This window comes from Miscanthus floridulus, chromosome 11 (assembly GCF_019320115.1).
Source record: "Miscanthus floridulus cultivar M001 chromosome 11, ASM1932011v1, whole genome shotgun sequence".
Taxonomy (NCBI): domain Eukaryota; kingdom Viridiplantae; phylum Streptophyta; class Magnoliopsida; order Poales; family Poaceae; genus Miscanthus; species Miscanthus floridulus.
The window spans coordinates 24,537,083-24,550,772 of record NC_089590.1 but is presented as its reverse complement, the minus strand read 5'-3'; positions in this window follow the sequence as shown (position 1 = coordinate 24,550,772).

Genomic DNA, 13,690 nt, shown 5'->3' with positions numbered 1-13,690 from the left:
TTTTAAACCACACTTCGTTCGGAATTCCAAAAGTGACATGTTCATAACATCTCTAAGATAGAAGCCTACATAAAGTTTGTTCCATATACATGCACTTATGCTTGTAGGAAAATATTCTTATAGGACAATCATGTTGACTAAGTTATTATGAGTTGTGATACAGTTCTGACTTAGAAATCCTACCGTTTCTATTCAAAGTACATGGAGAATCTATTTTGATAAAAATGTTATAAAACCATAGTATCACATACTCCTCATTTGGTGAGCAATTCCTACCAAAGCCAAATATGACATCTTGCAAGTTTCAGGCCTTCCACATATGCTGCTTGTTATTGTGTTGAGTTTGGTCAAGTCTTGTTGACCCTTGTTGAGAGATTTATCATGCTGCCAAGATCAAGATAGCGTACACCCATATATACATGCTGCTCCTACACTGGGAGTAGACACAAAAAATGTTGGTTAGGTAAATACTCCATGTTCTAAAAGGTAGTGATCTCTCTCTAAATATGTGGTTTAGAAGAAGAAACATGGGCTATGCAAAATGCTTGAAACAAAGAAAAAAATATGGACACATGAAGGTCCAAGTACAAAAAAATAAAAAATGATGAGCACATGAAGGCTCATGTATTAAAACAAGAAAGAAAGAAAGATACCCATGTTTCAAAACAATAAGTTATAGAGAGAGATCATATCCACAAAAGGAGTATAGTTTTAGTCTACCTTTTTCCACACACATGCACATCTTGATCTAAGAGTATGGCACTTCTCTCCTTGGATCCTCAATTTGACTTTATAACATATGCAATACAAGTATGCTATTTTGTTGGTCCCTACCTAAAGCTCCACATAAACATTTTAGAAGTAGGTGAAAACAAAAGAAGGCAAAACATTGCTATGCCATGGTGAGAAAGTATACACCATTGACTGATTTTAGAGTGCCATTTGAGGAGTATAAAGTGAACTATGCTTTTCTTAGAAACTTTCAAAACTCCAAGTGCTAGGATATGAAATTGGCAAGATGACTTTGTTTCAAGAACTGTTCCATTTTTCAACAACCCAAGGAAAAATGTTAGCTAACACCACATATCCCACTTGTGTAAAGAATGTGTTGGAATAACTTTCATGTAAGCCACATATCTTAGGATGTTATGCTCATGATTACTTTTATCTCTAACTTTGGTCGAGGATGAACAAAGGGCTAAGTGCGGGGGAGTTTGTTGGTGGTCCTTAACTCCTATTTCCAACCACCAACACTCGCATGAAATCCACTCAAATAAAACACCAAACTTAGTGATAGGGTTTATAACTAACAAATTCCATGAGTTTTGGTGTTTATTCATTTATAGGAGGGCATTTGTGGAAGTACACATAAAAGGGGAAAAATGTGCAAGAGAACAAAGCGCAAATACCATTCTCTACAAGCCCAAAGGAGAGAGGCCTATAACTAGGCAAAACAGGGCCCTAACAAGATGAGAATAAGGATAAACTCAAATCAAGTCACCTCATCTTTGCAAAGCACCCAGATAGACCCACTCAAGAGGTCCAAAGGAGTGGACCCACCAAAGATGGGTGAATTTGGGCTCACTCGTGGTGTGGCCGCACCTGCACCGCCACCAGGCACAAATCGCCCCATTTTTGGTAGGCTACCTTTTATCGCCTTCCCATGTGAAAGGTCCTTGTTTGGTATTGGTAATTGAGTGACAACCTTAGGTGGACTAATATGTTCTTGAGTGAGATACACAGCTGATTAGTCCACAAGTACATGTGTATGAGCAACATATGCCATGACGGTGAAGATGGCTCAGAGATGTTGCAAAGCTCACACATGAGCCTTGTTGACCCTTGTTGAGAGATTTATCATGCTCCCAAGATCAAGATCATATACAACCACATATACTTGCTGCTCCTACACTAGGAGTATGCAAAAACATGCTTCCATTTAGATTCACCAAAAACTATGCTCCTACACTGGGAGTAGACAAAAGAAAAAATGTTTGTTTGGTAAATACTCTATGTTCTAAAAGATAGTGATCTCTCTCTAAAAATGTGGTTTAGAAGAAGAGACATAGGCTATGCAAAAAGTTTATAAAGAAAAAAATATGGACACATGAAGGACCAAGTACAAAAGAAAAAAATGATGAGCACATGAAGGTGCATGTTTTGAAAAAAAGAAGGAAGAAAGATAGCCATGTTTAAAAAAATAAGTTATAGAGAGAGATCATATATACCAAGGGAGTATAATTTTAGTTTACCTTTGTTCACACACATGAAGATCTTGATCTAAGAATATGGCACTTCTCTCCTTGGATCCTCGATTTGACTTTATAACATATGCAATACAAGTATGCTATTTTGTTTATCCCTACCTAAAACTCCACATAAACCTTTTTAGAAGTAGAGGAAAACAAAAGGAGGCAAAACATTGCTATGCCTTGGTAAGGGTTTATACACCATTGAGTGATTTGATAGTGCCATTTGAGGAGTATAAAGTGAACTATGCTTTTTTCTTGAGAAAAACTTCCAAAACTCCAAGTTGCTAAGTTGTGAAATTTGAAAGATGTCGGGGTTATAACCCTAGGGTGTCTCAAGGCACCGATTAAATAGCAGGCCAAGCGACCCACAAAGCATCAACTAGCAAAGACCCGAATGACCGAGGCCTAGCCAAGCCAAGCAAACTAGACTAGATGCTAAGGCCGGGGTCAACCACGACCCCTTCCTCCTACCTTAGCCACATGGCGCTTGATAGGCGCACAACCTCTCTCCCATCCCGAGCCCTGAGAGGAAGGGGGTGAGGTCGAACATAGCTAGGCACACCCACTTTGACAACAGCTAGCATGCCGCATTGACCTACAAGGACCAAGGGGACAATAGCCTTGGTCCGGTCATGCGCCACCCCTGCATCATGCAATCCAAACAAGACAACACCGCCCAAGGTGGTGACGACTAGAACTATGACTATCATCCAAATATGGCCCCAATAAGACGCATGTACGATCCTACCCACTATGGGATGGGATCCACGATGAGGGCCTTGACTTAGAGGCCAACCAGACTGGCGAGCGCCATGACCCCAATGATTGGGGTCATGGCCCTTAGCTCCACAAGCTAGCCAGGCGATCGATGACATAGAGGCAGCTACCAACTCCTATTCGATGCCCTAGGAAACTAGGAGGCAATGACGAAGACCATAGTGGAGACCACATCAGATAGGACGGCTAGCAAACAACCACCGTGCCTATAGTGCCACCATAGCGGTACAGTAGCACTGCGTCACACCATGCCATAATGTGGCCATAGGACCTTGACAACAACCACGCCCAGACGTGCACCACAAGATGGCGTAGCATGCAAGCCAAGTTACCTATGACCTCCTGTAATAGAACTATCCAATTTATAAGAGCATAAGTATAATGGTAGACCACAAGCGGTCGCACTATCATACTTGAGCCCATATAAACCTGGTAGTCCATCGAGTACCACAAAGGGTCTTGATTCATCGCCAACATACAACCAAGATCATACATGATTCAACATACATGCCACATGTTACATAAGGTTCACAAATATGTTGCCATACATCAGAGTGTGATTACAATTATTAGAACCTAAGTACCAAATAAAGTGGTAGTAGTGGAAGCAAAGTAGTTTTAAAACCAACATCTCACACTATTGTTTAATACAAGCCAGTTTGTGATCACCACCCACAAAAGCATCATAGATAAGATATATAAGTAGAAGCGCCATGCCTGGGGCCTACTCCTCGTCCATAGTGGGACAGAAGCAATTCTTACAGTAGCCATGATACACGGTATTATCTGCAATAAGTGGGAAATAAAACCCTAAGTACAAGAAGGTACTCAGCTAGACTTACCCATCATAAACCAAAAATAAAGTGACTCCAAGGATCATGCAAGGTTTTATAAGTGGAGCTAGCTTGACAACATTTCACATAAAAGCCACTAATGTAGCTATACATTTTATAATTTGGACATCAAGTTAATTCTAGCTATTCATCTCTAGATTAGCAACTAACCTATGCCATACATGTTGTGTACAATTAAGTCATCACAATAGTAACAATATCTGGTGTAGCATTTTCATATTCCTTATAACCATCACATTCCATCAATTACTATGAGGAAGGAAGCTCTGTCAAGTTCTCAATATCCGAGAGAGACGGTGATTCGAATTGATTTCAACTAGTTGGGAATTTATTCCTAACACAAACCTAGGCAGATCAGATTAACGGTCACCTTAGGTCACCTATGCTACAACTCTAGTCCAATTCGTGGGTTGGAGCAGCGCCACACCCTTAGGGAAACTACCAGATGCCAGGTCAACCAGGACTCTAACCTGCCCTTGGCCTCACACCGGCTCCCCGCACATCCTTACTACCTACAGTGTGCGTACTTTGATAGAACGAGGCCCGGCTTGACTTGAGCTACTCGGCTTCATGGTTGGAATGAGTTATCTGGCCAGCTAAGTGAGAGGCATGCATTCAAAATGACAATAGGGCCTCCAACGATGCGGTCCTTAATCGGCACAGACGGAATCACATGAGTCATCCTACACATAGACTCCATTCGACCTCCAGTTACATTATCCAATGGTTCTTTTTCATGATAGAAAATATAGCCAATCGTGCTCTGGTATCCACCTATATCTCGCAGGTGATAGGAAATCACTCGACTTCTATCGGTCTAAGCATTGCTAAGCATATGTTCGATCCTGGACCTACACAGTGTTAAAGGTATATATATCTGGACAAGGTAGTTCTATGCATCAAGTGTTTCAAAATCAACCCTTATAACCTAATGCATAAAACAGAAAGGACTCAAGTGATATTTTATAAAACATAGGAGGTTTATAATGCTCTAGGGCTTGCCTTTCATGAAAGAAGTGGGTCGGTGGTTAGGGCACTCCGGAAGTTCATCAGTGGCTGGCTCCACTCCTTTGGGAGCTGCGGGTTGGGGTGTCTCTTGATTGTCCTCCGTCTCTTCTTCGAACTCCAGTAGGGTTACTCCTTTGGGCGATCCTATATGTATGAGCATGAAATAAGATCTCATGGATGCATAGATAATGAAATGGATGATATTATATGATAAAATGCATACTCATAAGTGTCCTTAACAGCAATGTATTAAAGTGATAACTAATTGTCTTTTACTGAGTAGGTGCATATCTCTTCTCTAGTATAAGATCATACACTCATCAAGTTCTAGCAACCTAAGATATAGTTGTTCATCATCAGTGAGAGGCTTAGAACCTGCAACTAACAACTAATCTTAATTAGTCTAAGCATCTACACTAGCATCACACAAGGCAACAACTACAACTTGATTTAGTCATTTTCTGGACTGCAGATAGCAGCTACATTTTTTTGCTATAACTGGAGTTTTATACATCCAACAAACATGGCACAAGACTTTCTGGAAAGTTTATGAGATTGTCTACAATTTCCTTATAATCATCTCTAGATAATTCAACAGTTAACAAGGTCAAACAAATCAGTTTCTCAATGCTGTCCAGATCCGTTCAGAGAATAAGCAAAAACTGACAGCAACTTCAATAAGCTAAAACTCTCAAACCATTAGGCCTACTGCTATGAAAATTTAGCATAATGTAGATAAGTAAGTTATCTACAACTTTGTTATTATCAAGTTCCACTAAAAAGGTCATTATCATCATGAAATTGTCACCTCAACAGGAGCTACTCATGCAGCCATCTAGTTGAATTATAAGGTAATAAGTATCTAGCTGCCTATAACTAATTACTTCTAATCACAACTAATCTTCCCAAATGATCATATGCATCACAAGCACCACAGAAAACATCATGGTTAAGCCCAACTAATTTATTTATATTCATTTATTAATTTCTTTATATAATAAGGTGATTTAAAGGATAAATATTTCCAATGCTCAATAAATTCTGAGAAAACGACAGTAGCCTACATATAACCCCAACAGTCTACTACACAAATTTCTTGCCATTTGGATATGAATAGATACTTCTCCAAAAATGACAAGTTGCCTAGGCTTATTTTAGCAAAAATTAGTTTAGCCTAGTGAAAGGTGCCAAACAACATATTTCATATTTTTCTTACTGTCATCCTTGCATAAGAACATTGTGTAAAAATTTGCATGATCATATGTTATGTATTTTTACCCCATTTATTTTCACTAGAAACTAGCAATTAATTAAGATTAAATAGAAAAACCATATTCCAATTATGCCTACTATAAGTTTATAATTTTTCCTAGCTAGAGCATGTCAACACAAGACCAGTAAAATTGGAATCACAATTTTTGCACTTCGCTAGCTCAAGATATGCATTTTACAAGATGAAAACAAATTTATAAGCACTTATCTAGCTCAATTTAATTCCCCCAGAAAAATACCCCAAATAGTATATTTCATATTTTTATCAAATACCACACTACAAGATGAATCCAACAAAATTGGGTTCACCCAAATTGGACAACCTATCTCAAGATATCCATTTTTGAAGTTTGCATTCAAATCTGTGAAAATAAATCAAGAAAATCATTTCAACTCTGACTAACAGCTGGGCCCCATGGTCAATGGGTCCCACCCATCAGCGAGACCAGCGCAGAGCGCGACCTTTGACAGGCAAGAACTCACCATCGATGAGGTCACTGGCGATGAGGTCTTCTTCGTCATGCTCCCCACGACACCCTGCGTCGAATGGTACCCATGGTTAGCTTGGCGGTTCATCGGCGCCACCTCGCCGGCGAGCATGGCGGCTCAACGGTGATGCACGGTAGCGGACTCGTCATCTCCAGTGATGGCACGGTCAGGTAAGCATGGATATAGCTTCTACTAACCCTAGTGGAGCTCTATGGTGTAGATCAAGCTACTATGGCCTGGCGGTGAGCTCTGACCACATGCATGGTAGCACGGTGGTGCACAGCACAGGCGGTGGCGCTTACCGTTCCAACATGATGGTGGTGGGTGACTGGTCTCCATCATAGGAGAAGGTGCTTGGGTTCATGGTGGCTCAGAAATGAACACAGGAGGGGGAGGACGGGATCTAGCAAGGGCTGGCCATGGAAAGCTTGAGCTCACAGCCATGGAAGGCACGTGTGGTGCAGTTGTGCATTCCCATGTGGCGGCGGTGGTGGTAGCGGTTAAACCGGCTATGGCGTGAGCATCTACGACCCATGGTGATGATAGACCAATGGAGAAAAAGGTAGGAGGAGTAGTGTATAATGTTGGCCACGGCGAGCTCGAAGCTCAGCAACGCTCTGTGGCCATGGCTTTGGCGGTGACGGGAGGTAGAGGAGATGGCATCGGATCTGTGGGCGTGATGGATTTGACGGTGGTGTTGTGTCTGTGGCATGCAAGCGCGGCAGAGGTGTGCGGCGGCGATGGTGAGCTTGGCTCTGCTCAGTGAGCTAGCGAGAGGGAGAGAGCAGAGCGATAGAGTGAGAATGAGCGAGCACAGTGGCTTCACCTCCCTTTTCTCCCCCTACTGGCCTGACCGACTGGGCCGACACCAGCGTATGGCCAGCACGTGGCGTGCGTGGCCTAGTGCTGGTCGGCCACTGCTGTGCTATGGCAGCTCGATTTCAGGCTGGCGATGGCCGACTGACGGAGCAACTTTAAGCACTTGTAACTCCCAAACAAGCTCGAGTTGGTGAAAAACCTCTTAATAGGAAATGTAGAGCTACATGTACTGTCCAACTTTGCTTTAGAAACAGTATTACATTAATACTTTGGAGCTGTTTTGACTATGTTAGGCACTAAATTAGCTCATGGTCCTAAAAGAAAGCTTGTTACCCATGTCAAGAACTACAACTTTTATTAAGGGTGCACTGCCATGCAAACAATCTATGCTATAGTTCAACTTTAGTCAAAGTAGTAGCATGAAAATGGATGTTTTGAGTAAACTAGGACTTAGAAGCACAATTGGCCCATATCATGAATACAAACATTGTTCCATTTACCATCCTAAATGTGTCTAAGGTGTTTTTGTGACCTCACAACTATTTCTCACATTGGTCACACAAGATCACAACCATATACATGTATATTATTCACATCACATGTGATAAAGAGAAGGTGAATGAAATGAAACTTCACATGCTCATGCTCATGAATGCTTGGATGATGCTTGTGCTCATGAAATGCAAGTGCCAAATGTATGCTTAACAATAGGGTGTTAAATCCCCTACCCCTTTATAGAAATCTCGCCTCGAGATTTGAAAGACCTACCACTTTTTGTAAAAAGTGGGATAGACCTCACATAGATAGTCCTCTCATTCCCACGAGACATCTTGTTCGTTGTGGCTATTCCACACCACTTTGTAGAACTTGGTGACCTTGCTCCGGGTCACTCTTTCCATTTCTTCCAACACTTGGATGCGTTTTTCTTCACAAGTCAAATATGATTGGAGCTTAATATTAGAAGGTTCAATGGCTTCATCAGGTATGCGAAGGCACTTTTTAAGTTGAGAAACATGAAAGACATTGAATATCGCTCGCATCTCTAGAGGTAACTGGAGCTTGTAAGCTACCCTTCCACTTCACTCGATGATCTTTTATGGGCCTACATATCTAGGTGCTAGTTTCCTTTTCACACCAAACCGTTGCACCTTTTTCATGGGTGATACTTTGAGGTATACGTAATCACTCTCCTAAAATTTGATAGGCCTTCTTCTCTCATCGGCATAGCTCTTTTGCCTTCTTTAGCTTCTGTGACAAAATCAATGCCATAGTATCTCCTTTCTCTGGGCTCAACCCAATTCAAAGGAGTTCTACATTTTCGACCGTACAAGGCCTAAAAAGGAGCCATATTGATGCTTGCTTGATAACTATTGTTGTAGGAAAACTCGGCTAAAGGTAGCCATTTTTCCCTTGAACCCTGGAAGAGATCGCACATGCTCTCAATAGGTCTTCTAGGATTTGATTTACTCACGTCTATCTAGAGGTCTGAGGGTGATATGTTGAACTTTGAACCAGATTGGTATCTAACTGCTTGTGCAAGTGCTCCCAAAAATGATTAACAAACTATGACCCTCTATTAGACATGATGGCCCTAGGCACACCATGTAAGTGTACTATTTGAGTGATATACACCTCTGCATATTGATGTGGTCGGTAATCTGTTCTGACTAGAATGAAATGTGCAGACTTTGTCAGATAGTCCATAATTACCCATATGGAATCAAAATTCTTTTGAGTGGGTGAGAGCCCAACAATAAAATCCATGCTGATTTCTTCCCACTTCTAACCTAGAATAGACAAAGGTTGAAGTAGTCTAGTAGGTTTCAATTGAACGTCCTTGACTCAGCAATAAGTATCACACCTAGCAACATAGGCTGTAATTTCTTTCTTCATCTTTATCCACCAAAAATGGGTCTTCAGGTCTTGGTACATCTTACTACTACCTGGATGAATAGATAATTTGGAAGATTGAGCTTCATCTAAGATTTGGGTTCTAAGTTCTTTATCTTTCAGTACTACAAGTCAATCTTTAAACCATAGCACAACCCTCTTATCTAGCCTAAAATGCTTAGCCTCTTGTTCTTTCCTCTTTCTCTTGATATGAAACACACCCACATCAGTTTTCTGAAGTTCAATGATCTTGCTCTCAAGCGAACAACAAACAGTGATGTTGTGCAATACAATAGGATGCAACAGATTGAATCCATCTTCCAACAAAGAATTGTAACATGAAAATGGAAGTTTAGAGTAAACTAGCACTTAAAAGCAAATTGGCCCATGTCATGAATTCAAACATTGTTCCATTTACAATCCTAGATGTGTCTAAGGTGTTTTGGTGACCTCACAACTATTTCTCACATTGGTCACACATGATCACAAGCATATACATGTATGTTATTCACATTACGTGTGATAAAGAGAAGGTGAATGAAATGAAACTTCAAATGTTGATGCTCATGAATGCTTGGATGATGCTTGTGCTCATGAAATGCAAGTGCCAAATGTATGCTTAACACTAGGGTGTTACACCTCCCTCAGGCTCACGACTATTTGGTTGAGAGAACCTCCTTCTTTATACACGCCGTGGCCCCGAACTCTATATAAGGGCAGCCAGGGCACCGATTTGGACACATTCTGATCCTCTACCATTTTGCTCATTCTTCATCATAGTAGGGCTCCTAGTGCTTCCCTTCAGGTAGTCCATCTCCTAGATCTAGCTCTCCAACCTCTTCCACCATTCTTGCACCTCCCATTGTAAGAACTTCAGAGCATTCAAGCGAGGAACATGAACTCAAATCATCTCTGAGATTGGACATAGGGCTCTAGCCTAAACCTATATATATCCTCATGTCTTTTGGATGCCACCATCGTCTTCCTAGAGCAGCATGGCAATGGTATAAATTTACTAGTCTAGTTTGCAAAACACTGACAGTTGGCATGCCACGTAGGGGACAGTCGCGCACTCTCGATTGTTGAGAAGGAAGCGATGGCTCCTCGCACCATCGGTGGGCTCGCTCGTGGAATGTGCCACGGTGGCCACATCTGCCACAAAAAATATGAGTTCATCGACGCCAAAGGGTCAACGCCCGTGTCTACCTTCAGCCACGTCCTGAACCTCTACCCTGGAGAACTGGTTCCCATGGTTCATGGCAGACACACTCTCAGAACTACCCTCGGTGGTAGCATCATAGAGTTCACCTATGAAGGGGGGCCAATACCCTCTCTTGACATGGGTCATGGCCACGTCTTCCACCTAGGAAGCCAAAGGTCCATGACTCACGGCAGACTCACCTAGGGAATGGCCTCAACCTGCCACATCCTTTTTGGGAACCATGAGGTTATCCATACTAATGGGTTAGCATCCATCATTGGCTTCTACCCCGTCTAGGCCAACTACGTGGGAAGCCTAAGTCCGGCGACACAACCACGCCCTTAGTAGCATCTCTACAACTAGCAAACCATGGTGTGTCAGGGCACGCATGAACAATGAAATCACCTGCCACCATGTGGCATCATCGCAAATGACTAGGTGGCTGCCCGATGCCATGCCTCGCACAGCCAAGTCTAGAACCAAGGCTCGATCCCGCATAATAGACATGCTGTCCGGTACATTGCAGTGAACTGCCAGCTGCCACTTAGAGGCGCGTACATTCGAGGAAGTTGGCTCCCTAAATGCACCATGTGCCATGCCGAGCAGACCTAACCATGCTGCCCTTAGAACCTATTTTTATGGTGATAGTATGTGCTAGCTCCTCGTAGATTGTAACAACCGTGTTCAGAAGCAAAGGCACAATGAAGGCTCAAGCATCGCAGCATGTGGGCCCTCCCGACCAGAAACCACGGTAAGATAGACATAAGGAAGCCATCCTTAGTGGCTTGTGGACCCACTGAGGGTGTCGAACCAGCAAGGGCCAGCCCCCAAAAGGCTAGGAGGACGATCCACACCAGCTATGACCCCTTCGAGCGACAAAGAAGCACCATCACCAGCCCAAAGCCTAGGAACAATGACAACCCTACTACAAGCAAGCACTCGGGAGTTCACCTCAGCATGAGCAGCAGCAACATGGCAATCGTCCACTCCCTGAACAAGCATCGGTGATATCAATCCTATCCCTTTCTTTGTTATTTAATCACATTCATATACACACATAGATGCAATAACGAACCCGATTGGCTAAAATGAAGCGTAGAATAAACTTAAGGACACAGAACCCATGTGTTTTGTCTTGAAGGCATTCCATCTTCAATACGTCCTGACTCGCTTCTCATGAGCGGCCAAATATCATGGCCCACAGGGGGAGCTTACGTGAGGCCCCTGCCAGTGCACACTTTCATCACCTATGCCACGCAAACCCTAACAAGAGTCTGCACACTATGAGTAGCCATCCATAAGTAGAGATCATAGACCCGCTTACGCCAAGCTAAGACAAAAGGAATGTAAAAACAACAAGGGCGAGGTGACAGCAGGAGCAAACAAGAAGTAAAAACCATCAATAAATCACATGCATAGATAGTTTGGGTATTACAACATCGCCCATCGGCGAAGCACACGGGAAAATTGGGAACACCCGGTGCCACTTAGAAAACGTAGCTACATCAACGAAGACTACCCCTCATCTTCATGATCGCCGCAGCGGCTTCCATGGAGGCAACCAAGTCACCCATCAAGACCAACCCCCCATCGGGCTCTAGGGGGTCGTGGCCTAGTGGTGGTTCTCACCTGAGGGACATTCCCGAGGATGAGCCCCCTCCACCTCATGACAGGATGTCATGAGCTGCTCCTTTGGCACTGCAATCTAGAGAGTCAAGTGAAAACCTAAGAACAAAAACCTGGTGAATAGGAACTTGTGATAATAAGAACTCACCATATGCTCGCACCCGTGCGGCAGTAGCCAGTGCCCACGCCTCAGTGACCTCTTCCTCTGCCACTTGGAGAGCCACTAGAGATACTCCACATGATCCTTCAGCTGGACCACCTTGCGGATAGACCTTGGGTGCAACCGGTGAGCCTCGTCCCTTTCAAGCACGATGCTCCATACCCCTTACCGCACAATGGTAAGGGATAGGGGATGGGGCTCGCCAGCTCCAAAGCTAGAATGGGCCAGGGACGGATGGTGCTAGAAGGACCTCCGATCTCTGACGCCATTGCTAAAGAAATGATCCTGAACACATCCACAATTAACGACAACCACAGTCAAATCCAAAGAGCAACAGAAAATCACCTACCCTTGTTCTTGTAGGGAAGATAGAAGGAGCAATGGTGCCCCATTGACCTTGGGTGAATCCTCGAAAAGGCACTTCTCATGATCCATCATCAAAAGGAACAATTACAAGTTTGTGAGCAAGAAGGAAAAGAAGGCAATGCGGAGGACGGAAGAATGATACCTCCCACAGTGCATCACCCTAGCGGATTTATAACCACAATGATAACCTCAAAAAGCAAACTAGGCCCATGACCATTACAAACCACTTTGATAATCCCACAGAGCTAGGATGGCGATCGGGCGGAAGGCGGAGCAGCAGCCTCCCACATGATAATCTAAGCCAGGTATGCCATGTGTGTTTTCATTTTTTCATATCATTTCGGTTTATGCGCCTTCGTTCAGAAGATGCCTCGCTGCTTGCAAATGGGCGCCATCAATGCAACATGATCGAGGAGGCCACATGCCCCTGAATCTGAGCATAAGAGTGACCCACCGTGGATGTGACCCTGAGTCACACTTAGGAAATTTGCTCTTAGGCCAGTCCTTACATGGGCTCGAGGCCACAAAGGGATAGAGGCAGGATGAGATGGACCCCTATGGCTCTTATCAGTGGTTTGGATCCACATGACCATCTCACCCTATGTTTGAGTCATTCACTTTGAAGTCACCTAGGTTGATCCCCTTTGGGGGGAGGCATCTTGTCCTTTGACCGCTGTGGAGGCGGCCGGGGACCAACGGGCTTAACGGCTGATGATTTATGGGACGTCTCTCGACTAGGCACAGCCAAACTCCACATCAATTGGGGAGGATATCTGGTCCCACTCGAATTACCCATTGACCCCGATGAGGCGCACCACTCCGACCATGTGGTTATGGTGGACAAGCCTCTCCCCGCATGGGGTGAAAACTAAAACCTACTTGCAACATGGTAGTATGAACCCTTAGGGTCAGGAAGGACAGTAGAAGGAGGCCAAAAGCTAGGCCTAAGCAGTCCTAATAGCCACGACTAGGCCAT